Below are 12,229 nucleotides of genomic sequence, written 5' to 3' on the forward strand. Positions count from 1 at the left end.
CCTGTATTTTCAGTGAATTTTCTCTCCGAAAGTATAAATTTTCTGGGTCTCATAAAACCCAGAACGTTAATTATCTTGAGAATAATAATGGTTTTAAATTCCCCAAATTAACATTTTAAAAGATTTCTTTTCAAAAGGGTATTAAATATTTTCTTGAGTATGTCTATACTTAGTTGCTTTGTTTACATTTAATGCGCGTGCGCAAAAAACGACGCAAAACATTTGAGCTAAATTAAAAGTAAGCTAAATTTATGGTGTAAAGTTTGTGCAAGTAAAATATATGGATAGAAAAAGTCTCATTAAAGTAAACTAGCGCGTTAAAATGTGTCAAATATTGTTAACCAATATCAAATAAATACTTTTTAAAAGTAAGATAAGTTTTAAATTAACAGGATATGCTTCTATAAACCTATTCTTGTATCAATCGATTGGCTGAATTAATCTAGTTAGTTAAAGAAAAAACCAAGAACTTGCATCAAAATTTACATAAATTAGCATCAAAGCCGTTTTTTTTATTATTATTAGTTGATAAGCTGATGAAACAGAACTATATTGAAACAGACACTGCATATGAAAATGAGCTCTACTTTACTCCTAAAGCTCAGGCTAATCCAATTACTGCACATTATGAGCCATTGCTTATATACGAAAAACAAAATTACAGAAAAATCTAAATTTACACTCAAATTGTTTATGAAACTTTAACGAAATCTACTTAATACTATAGAAAATTTGTATAAAACTTAAAGGAAAAACACTTAAAAAATCCACAGGGCTAGACTGCATCTGTTTATAAAATGGGGTACAATGTAAATATTGATAACCCCACACAAGTCTTTATAAATCAAATAATTTAATATTCTGAAATTGTTTGCTATATTCCAACAGATTATAATCTTGAAATGGAAAGTATCGCAAAATATTGAGTTAATTTTTGAATGCAAAGTCTCTAACAAATATATCTTTCTGTCGCTTTACTGTTACTAAGATGCGACAGAAATGATAAAGAAAATGAACTAAAATGTAAAAGTAAATGAAATAATATATATATATATATATATATATATATATATATATATATATATATATATATATATATATATATATATATATATATATATATATATATATATATATATATATAAGCTAATAAACTACAAGAAACCGTAAAATAAAAAAAAGGTATTAAATATCGGAACAATAATATTGAAAAAAGCAAGACTAACAAAGAGAGATAGAAAATAAACGGATCAGATTACATGAGAGAAAATAGTTAAATAACACAACGTTTAATAATAAATATCATTTACTAACTTGTAGAATTCTATCAAAAAGTGAGTCATTTTAGATGAAATCAAAAAGTTATTTGACAAGTTTTATATAATTTTTAAAATTACTTTTCCGAATGAGTTTATATGGAAATTAAACGTTATTAGGGTTTCTGAAAAACAGTGGTTTTCAAAAAACAGCTGTTTGCTGTTCCTAATTTTTCAAAAAACAGCTGTTAACAGTTGTTTTACTGTTTTTTTAAAAAATACAAAGAAAATAGTAAATTTATGTACTTTTTATTTAAATACTATATTGTATGACTTTTCTTACATGATTTGTTATAAAAATATTTAAGGAACACAAGTGCATTTAGTGATTTGTCCGATAATTGTGATCGAATTTTTGTATAGTAATTTGCGCATACTGAAAAAACACGCTCAACGTCAGTCGATGTTGGTTTAATTGAAAGTAATGCATTGTAAAGCATTTGTAGATGCTCTGTTCGTTTGCCTGTATTTTTGAAAAGGACAAATTCACTTTTTAACCATTTGAATTTATCTTGCCCCAATATTTTTGATGACTTTTCTTTTTGAAGAAGCATGTTAAGTTCATCTTGAAGCGATAAACTTTCTTGCTTGGCATCGTTAGACTCTGTGACTGTCATTTCATCATCATTTTCCTCGTTATTGATTCCAATGAGGCGAGATGCAAGTTTTCCAGCAAAAATCAAAGTGTTTTTTGACGGTGTCGTGGAAGGATCGTTCAAGCTTCGCAAGAGATTCATTATATCGCTTGTCCAGCGCTCATCAATTCGGCGTTTTAAGTTCTCGTACAATGTTTTACTTATTTCGTTGTTCATCATTGAAAGCTTTTTTAACATAAGTTCGATGATTGTATCAGCAGTCTCTAATGTTGCGTCTTCTCGACTTAAATTCTCCACTGCAAGTTTTACAGGATCTAAAGCTCTGAGCAAATTTTTAAGCACACCAAAATCCAAGGAATCAATTAGATGAAGTGAGTTAAAGTCTTATAATGTTGCTCGAATAGAATTTTCTGTTTGTATAAGTGACTCAAGCATTGTTGGAATTGAGTTCCATCTAGTTTTAACGTCGAGATGAAGTTCTTTCTCATGCCCTAACTCATTTTTGACGTGAATTTGAAACGCATGGTTTTTGACAGATGATTTTTTTATAAATTTAACAAGTTCTCGTGATTTCTTAAGAAGGTCCTTGTAATTAGTTTCGACATCATAAAAATTTTCCTCGAGGAATTAAAGGTCACCATTCTCGTCAAATTCATCTGTTTCTGATACATCATCGCTATCAATGTATTCCAAATCATCGACTAGATTATTTTTCTTATAGAGTGTATCGCAAACGGCAAGATGAATTCCGTGATTTAGACAAAATTGCCCCTGTATCTCAGCATGACGAATAAATTTTTTGTTTACAGAGGAACCATCCAAAGTAGCAGCAACAATATCGGTTTTCATTGATAAACCAAAACTTAAAAAATGCTTTTTCATAATTTCTATCATATCCATAGCTGAGCATGAGTCTAATATGCGAACAAGTCCTGTCTTAAAAGTCAGCTTATTAACATTATTGTGAAGATTCACTCCGAAGTATCGCCGTCCTCGAATGCTTGTCCACTCGTCAACCGAGAAGCTAAACTTTGCATTCTTCTGCAGCAATTCTTTGATATTGCCGATCATTTTTTGTTTCTTATCATCATAATCATCGTGAATTAATTTCATGACGTCGCTCTCGTTTCTTGGCAACTTAAAATCGTCTCGTGATATGGATAAAAGAATATATTTGCTGTTTGTGATGGCATGTATTGAAATATTGTCAGTGGCCAAGTCACTTACTATCTCCTTAAGTGTCATTTTTTTAGAAAAAATATCAGGGATCATCGTTGTTCTCTTTTCAGTTACAGCTTGTTGACTGGATTCAGCTGTATCAGGTGGTTTATCAAACGTAATACCATGTGAAATCAAGTGCCTCTTTAATGTGGTCGTTGAATTACCAGAACACTTAATAACTTTGTTGCAACGTTTGCATTGACCTTCGAGATCTTTTGTTCTTGCATTCTTGCGTTTAATTGCAAAATCCCAAACAGAAGACATAGCTGAAATCTAAATAAGTATTAAATAGTGCAAGATATTTAAACTTAATTCGTAATATAGCTTACTTTTTGTTAAATAATTATTTGTTATAATAAGTTATTATTTTAACTTAAATTGTGACAAAATCACTTTCTTCAAAGCGAAGGGAAAAGCCCCGCGATTTTTTTAAAAAAAAGTAGTTACTTGTATGGAAATTTTTTTTTCAAATCACTTTAACTTTAGAAAAGTAAAATGTAATCGCGGTAACATATCAAAATTTAAAAAAAAAACAGTAAAAAACAGTTACAAAAAAACAGCTGTTTGCTGTTCTTAGTTTTTGGCTAAAAAACAGCTGTTTTACTGTTAATGTTAAACAGCTGACAGAAACCCTAAACGTTATGCCTTTAAGTTACTTAAACCTAACAAAAGTATTCTATGCATCTTTGTGTAACAGTTATATATCATTTTTTTTTACAGGACGGCTCATTCGATTTTCATTATTGCTCTTTTTGATACAAACCTTGAAAATTTTAAGTATGATGCAAAGATGAGTTACGTTATTGAAGAAATAAGAGACTATGGAATATCTAATACTAGTTGAAAGTGTTTAACAATTTAAAAAATGGACTAAGCAGGAAGATATTGTCAGTGCTTCATGGACATTATCTACTTGGATAGGTAAAAACTTTGAATTTAATGACCTAAAATTCAAAGCACGCTAGGTACGTTTCAAACTGAAACCTACCTAGCGTATCTGGCTGAGATCTGGCTGGCCAACTAAAACTTTCAGCACTTGTGATTTAAAAGCTCTAAAATAAGGGGCAACATCTCCTTGAGTCAAATGCCCACAAATTAGGTATAGCCACGACAATAAAGCTAAAAAGAAAGAAGGAGAAAGGAATTATTGCGTTAATTTGCTGACGCACAAGACAATTAAGCTTCTTAGCGCATGCCCGTGAAATTATTTATTCGTCTTTTAGACAACAAAGCAGCTTATGATATTATTATCTCACAGTCAAACACTCTTTTGTAGATGATTCCAGCAGATTTCCCGTTGTAGTAGAGAGAGCTATGAAATCCTTAATAGAATGTTGGCATATGAAAGAGCAGAGAAACATTTTCAGGCAAACTTTTGAATTAAGATATTTTTGTTTTGTTTTTTTTGTTTTTTTTTTATTTGCTCTTTTATCTTGTAAAAATTAAACTTGTAATTTTTTTGGTCTTAAGAACCTTTTTACAACTTTAATATTACTTCTTGAAGATGTTTTTTTTTACAACTTTAATATTCCTTCTAGAAGATGTTTTTTATTATAACTTTAATATTTTAAAATATAATTCAAAACAAATTACATATTCAATTCAATATCGTGGACCCTATTTGTGGAAAAAGTTTCCTAATATTGCAAATACGGAAAAAGTTAGTATACATCAGTTTAAAAAAGAATCGAAACAGGTGTTATTACTTATGGATTTTAATATATCCGATTTTAAATGCCTCTTTTAAACTAAAATTAAATTATATAAAACATGTATCAGAATTTATCAATTTATCAATTTTTTGTTTGTTAGTTTTTTCATTATTTGAGTTATGGTGTTTCCTCTAATCTTAAAAGTTATTGGTGAAATCTTAGTTTTTCAACATTTTACTTAATTATTAATGAGTTGTTATTTATTTTACTTTTAATTAAATTGGTTAAAAATATACATACATAAAACGGTTTTTTTTAATTAAGTACTCTTTTATTTTGAATTTTTTGTTCTTTATCTAAATATTACTTATTACAAATTGTTATAAATTTTATTTTCATATTCTTCAACAAATACTTTGTATAATATACGTATATAGTGTGGCTCTTGAAAATACGTGCTCTTTAATTAATTAATTTATTTTTTGTTTCTCTTTTCTTTCAGTTTTTCTTGTTTACTTGATTATTACTCTTAACATGAATATTTTTCTTGAAGTATTTCTTAAACTAATTGTTATATATTTTTACATTTATAATTTTTAATAAATAGTTTGTTAAGTATAAATATATTATCAAGCTATTGTAAATACGTACGATTAGGGCTCGGTGATAAGACAAAATAATGTCTTTTACTTGTCCCGCCAGTTATTTTTTTATTTATAAACCTTGTAAATTGTAAAAGTTATTAAACGGCGAAATAAATAAATTAAAAAAAAAAAAAAAAAATATTACTTCTAGAAGATGTTTTTTTTACAACTTTAATGTTACTTCTAGATGATGTTTTTTTTTACAACTTTAATATTACTTCTAGAAGATGTTTTTTATTACAACTTTAATATTACTTCTTGAAGATGTTTTTTTTTACAACTTTAATATTACTTCAAGAAGATGTTTTTTTTTACAACTTTAATATTACTTCTAGAAGATGTTTTTTTTTTACAACTTTAATATTACTTCTAGAAGATGTTTTTTATTAAGAGCTGTGTTTTAAAAAAATAAACAAATGTTGGATGTCTATTTCGGGATTTTTGAAATGTAAAAATTTATTTTCTTTCGGGAGAGATTTGTCTTTTTACGCTGATTGGGTGAGCAAATTTTTGATTTTATACTTTAGCAAATCTTGTTGCTTAAATTAAAACATTAATAGATTATGTCACAGTAACGGATCTAGAATCGAGGAAAGCATACCTCGAAATTAAACTTCTTTATAAAAAAAAGATATTTATTTCGAACTTTATTTAAAAAAAATAAAAAATTATTCATTAATCTCAAAAATGATTTGACAGAACAGGGTATCAGTATTTAAATCAACAATCTTATAGCCTGCTGCTGCAATGGAGTGCCGCTATTATTATTTATTATATAATCTTTTTCGTCAATATAAAATTTTTTTTTTACAAAACTGTTAACGTAACAAATTGACTGGAGCAAGCACAAGACGATGGTCTTATCATATTGCCCCGTTAATTTCAATTATGTTTTACAATCAATATCAATTAAATATAAAATAAACACAAATTATAAGATATATTTTAATATAGGGGAGACCGGGGCTAGTTGGCTCGGTTTTTACTCTATGAGCTCTGTAGCCCTAACAGTACATTTTTTTTAAAATATTAAAGTGTAGTCTTAAAGAGTATGGATTAGGGTATCTTATAAAATTCGCATTCATTTACAATTAAAAATTCTTGGGGTCTTTCCGGGCGCTCAAAAAAAAAAAAAATTTGCGCCAACTTACCCCACCGCGGGGTAAGTTGGCGCAAACTATAAAAATGCACTATTAAGTGCAACATTAATAGAAATTTTTTTAAAATAATTTTTGCAACAATTTTATCCCAATATTTATTATTACTTTTAGCTGGTACCAAATATTAGTCCGTATAAAAGCCAAACAGTAACCCACCTTTTATCTGTCCTAAAAAAACTAAACTAAAAAAAATTTTTTTTTTAATTTTTTTGTAAGAATAAATGTTTTCAATATTGTTAAAAATTAAAAAAAAAAAATAATAATTTTATAAAAATAAATATTTTTTTCCATAGTAAATGCTATGAGCCAACTTACCCCGTGAAAAATTTGTCAACTTACCCCGAAAGCTTTTTTTTTTAATAAACAGTCTATAGATCCTGAAAAACGGCAGCTTTGAAAAAAAAGTCTGACTGGATATAGTAAACCAATTGTGACTGGAACTTTTACAATAATTTTTTTTTCATACGACTAAGTATTTTCTTTGTAATGTAAAAAGGAAGCGATGTTCTAAAAGTTACGTTTTCGTCCAAAAAACGCATAAATCTCAATATCTCGCATGCGCGAATCCTGATAATACTACAGTGAATGATGAAATGGTCAATAAGGAAGTTTCTGAGTAATTTTTGTCACTTTCTGATGAAAGGCTCTAAAGATAAACGCAGTTCGTCAACTTACCCCTGCGGCCAACTAGCCCCGGTCTCCCCTATATTAATATAAGAATTCGTATAAGTAAAATAGCCAAGTAAATGTATCTTTATAAGTATAAATACAACTAAATGCATTTTTATAAATATAACCATAATCATTTCCAGCTATTGTGTAAGTGGAAAAAAAAAAAAATTTCAAGACGTGTGAAAGTTTTTTTAAAAATAAGAGATTGTTTCAGTAATGTTGAGGTCAAGTAACTGTTGTTTAACAACGCATTTAAAATGTTGAAAAGAGTTTATCGTTTTAATCTTATTTGTGAGAAATGAGTTCCATAATTGTGGTCCTCTTCTAGATATTGAGAATTGGGATTGACTCAAAGACATTTTTGGAATATAGTAGCTCTGCTTAGAATGTTTTGTTTCGTATTTATGATCAATAAGTTGGAAGTAATTATGGAACATTTTTGGGACCAAATTATTTTTTACTTTGAACATAAACTGAAGGATGCTATAGATGTTTTGTTCATAAATATTAGGAACTCTCCGTTCTTTCATTATTTGTTTTGCACTAACATATCCATTTGTGAATATGCGGCATGCTTGCTTTTGTTTTTTATAGACTAAGGCTAGTTTTGATTGGTAAGTACTTGCCCAGGCAACATTGCAGTAGCTAATGTAGCTATGAACAAATGCAAAGTATAAATTTTTAAGACATACTTTATTTAAAATATACTTAGTTTTATGCATAATCCCAATGCTTTTAGATATTTTATTTTCTAACAAATTGATATGCTCTTTCCAGCTAATACGTTCATCTAAAATGACTCCTAGAAACTTCACAGAAAATGCTCTTTTTAATTTTGTTTTGTCAACTAAAATATCTGGAAGTTTTAATGGTAGTGTCTGACTTTGATGGTTTTGTGAAAAGAACATATTTTCTTTTTTCAATGTTCAAGGAAAGTTTGTTAGCTTACAACCAATCGCTTAGCTCTTCAAGCTCCTGATTTACTATGTTAAAAATAGTTTTAATATTTGAGTGGGAGTAGAAAGCTTGAGTGTCATCTGCAAAAAGAATAAAATTCAGTATACGAGATGATAAAAATATGTCGTTAATATAGACAAGAAAAAGCAAAGGACCTAGAATAGATCCCTGGGAAACGCCACAAGTAATGGTTTGAAGGGAAGTGTAAGTTTTATTGTAATACAAAGCTTGTTTACGATTGTTTAGATAGCATCTAAACCATTTTAGATTTTTATTTTTTATACCATAATTACTAAGTTTGTGTAGAAGGATCTTGTGATCCACTTTATCGAACGCCTTTGACAGATCGATAAATACTCCAACTGTATATTGATTTTTGTCAAACCATTTCAAAATTTCGTTAACTAGCTTTATGACTGCATGTTCAGTTGAATAGTCTTTTTTAAATCCGTATTGGTTATTAAAATGCGTATTGTGATTTTGGAGGTATGAAAAAAGTCTGTTGTACATAATGCGTACTTTCGAGAAGCATGAAAGTATGGAGATATGCCTATAGTTTGATAAAGTAGAGTTATCTCCGCTTTTATATATCGGAACTACGCGTGCTAATTTTAAGTGTTCAAGAAAAACTCCACTTTTTAGTGAGAGATTAAAGATATACAATAGGGGATATTTAATAACATCATAAACTTCTTAAACCACATGAGAGCTGATATCATCAAGGCTCGAACTCTTTTTTGATTGCATTGTTTTAAATGCGTTTCGAAGCTCATCAGAAGATAAGTCAAACTCGTTCATTACAAAATCCACTTCTTTTAAATACGATTTAAATATTTTTTTACTTTGAGTTATTTTATTAGCTAGTGTGGTTCCGAAGTTTGTGAAATAATTGTTAAAACTTTCAGCAACCTTTTTTTGATCATTAATAACAATGTTTTTGTTATCGATATTTAAATGGTTTGGCAGGATATTACCTGGATCAATCTTTTCCTTTCCTATTACTTCTTTTATAACATCCCATGTTTTCTTATTATTACCAATATTATTTTGTAAAAAAATGTTTTTATAAGTTTTATATTTTTTTTCATTTTTGCAGGTTGTTTTTTTTTAAATATTTTTCGTCGAGTTTTTTTTTTTTTTTGGAAGATTTGATGAGCCTTGTGAAATCCATGGACTTTGTAAATTTTTGAGCTTGACTCTTTTTTCTTGTTTCGGAAATGCTTTTTCATAAGCATTACTGAACTCACAGATAAAATGTTCATAAGCTTTATTTGCGTCTTTGTAGTTAACAAGTTGTTGCCAGTTTATTAGCGATAAATTTTACATAAACCGCGAAAAATTTTATGCTATTTTTATTCATTTCCCTTTTTTTATATATAATATTTTGTTTGGTATCCCATCAGATTTTTCTTTGTATATTAAATTAGAAGTAAAAAAGATTGGAAAATGATCACTTACATCGGTTTTTATGATCCCACTTTGAGTGTTATATTTTGAAAAACTATTAGTAAAGATATTGTCTATGAGTGTTTTAGTTTGATGAGTAACACGAGTTAGCTTGTTAATTAATGGTAATATACCATGTTGATAAAGAATATTTATAAAGCGTTTAATTTTATTATCAGTTTTTATGTCTAAAAGGTTTATGTTGAAGTCCCCCATTAAGTATAGTTGTTTATTTCTTATCGTTTCTAAATACTGTTCTAAATATTTTTCGAACAATTTTATATTACCACTAGGTGGTCTATATAATGCAGTTAAAAAAACGTTTTTTACTTTTTTCTTATTATTAATCAGTTCTAAGGTTAATGACTCACATTCTTCACTACAATGGCTAAGATTTTCTGCTTTTTTAAATTGCAGTGTATTGTGGATAAAAAAAATATACCGCCACCCATACCTTTACCTCTGGTTTGATGAATTGATTTGTACCCTGTCAATTGAAGATTCGAATTATTGGAATCTTCATCTTGACACCAAGTTTCTATAAGGCATATTACCTTAAATTCACAGTTTATGTTATGTAACATAGACTTAAAATTTTTAAAATTTTTTTTCAGACTTCTAATATTTAAAGTTAATGACGTAAATGATGGTTGCGTTGAGCCTATATAACAAGAAACTTCCTTAACATTACAGTAAAAAAAAATCAAAAAAGATTTATATCAGGATCATTATTTTTATTCAAAAGTAAAGTATTTTTCTTATCAAAAATCTCAAAAGTTTTTATTATAGTTATTTTATCAGTCATTTTTGTTATTAAATTTCTATATCTCTTTTATGATAATAAAAATTAATTTTTTTACTTAACTATATCTTTCTTTGTAGATACGTTTTTTAGTTTAACAATTATATCGTACCTTAATCCGACATTTTCTCCCTTATCTCTTCTTTATTTTGCCTAAATAAACAATTTCTTCCTTATAATTGCTGTCTCTCGAGAATAATCGCGGTGCTCTGTGATAAGACCTTACGGTCTTATCACAGAGCACCGCGGGAGAGCATTTAACAAGAAGTTCACGCCTCCTTCCGTACCAATGTCACTTATTTGGCTAGAGCTGGCATCGAACCTCGGAACTCTGGGTTCTGAGCCAGAACTCTAACCACTGCGCCACGGCTGCTCAAAATGATAATATTGATAATTTTTAAGGTGCAAGTTAAGACACTTTTTATTCTTTTTATTCATTGTTTATTCAGAAGTTAATTATTTTTAGAATATCACGCACTTCTAGCAGATAAGAATCACAGCCCCATTTAGGTAGGAAACCGAGCTAAGCTTTTAAGAATAGACTGTTGTTGTTGTAGTGTTTTACGATTCCCTCGTGAATGAGATTATCCATTATTTTGCTCGGTGCTGATGTTAGTTACACTGATTTGTAGTTTGATCACTTTCTTCTGCTACTGGTCTTGAAGATTGATGTTATATTTGGCCCTTTCCATAAGTAAGGTACTTTGCTTTCGGAGAGAGACTTGCAATAGATTGTTGTTTACGGTACGACGATCACAGCGGCGAAGTTGTACTTTTTTTACTTGCTTGAGGGATTGAAGCTTCAATTAAGTTGGAATTCATTTGTTTTTGGTTTCTAAAATTTGGCATTTGATCTAGAGGTTTAGCGACAAATATAGACAGAAAGTAGTTATTGAGTAAATGCAAAATTTCTTGCTTATTTGTTGTTATTTTTCCAGCGTCATTTTAAAATAAGTTTACAGTTTCCTTTTCCTTTTATTTATTCTTAACTTGGTTAAGAAATTTTTTTGGGTCGTAGTTGAAACATACTTCAATCTAACTTTTGTAGCTGACGGTTGTGCTTTCACTACCTTGTTGACTCTTTTGCATCCATAAAACGAATGAACATTCCAGTTTTGAGATAATTTGCTTCACTGTAGAAATTGTCTTAATTAATTTTTTAAGCATTTCTTTGTCGTTGCTGTTTGGAAGATAAATACAATCCAGGAGAATTGACTTTTTGCCTAACTTTATAACTCATCATACTTTCTCTAGCTCCGATTAGTTCAATTGCTTTATATTTGTCTGAGCTACTGATATATCAACCTTTTTATATATTGCCACACCTCCTTCCCGCTTTCTCAGTTTTGTTTTGTGTAATTCATAGCCTGGTAGTAGAATGTTTGGTGCGTCGGTGAACCACAACTTTGGAAAGAAGAGTGCGGTTTGCCTGCTGGTTCCTTCCTATCTATTCTTGCCATTAGTTCATTTTGTTTCGCACCATTCAGTGAGCGCAGACGTCGCCCAAAAATTGAGTTGTTTGATGTTGGTTTTACTGTTGATGCAAAGGATAGAGGATTATGAGTTTGTATGGTCTAAGTTTTACACACACACATCTTGTTGTTACTGGATTGTTCAACATCAATCCATCGCTTAGATCCAGAACGTCTGTGGATAATCCAGCGAAAGGGCAGATCCAGCTTAGCTTTTACAAGTTCAGTTTTCGCGTGTGTAGACTCGTGTGAATTCGTGATAGTTACCCTTCTTCAATACCTCACGCTAGG

Source organism: Hydra vulgaris, chromosome 09 (genome assembly GCF_038396675.1).
Source record: "Hydra vulgaris chromosome 09, alternate assembly HydraT2T_AEP".
NCBI classification, from domain to species: Eukaryota; Metazoa; Cnidaria; class Hydrozoa; order Anthoathecata; family Hydridae; genus Hydra; species Hydra vulgaris.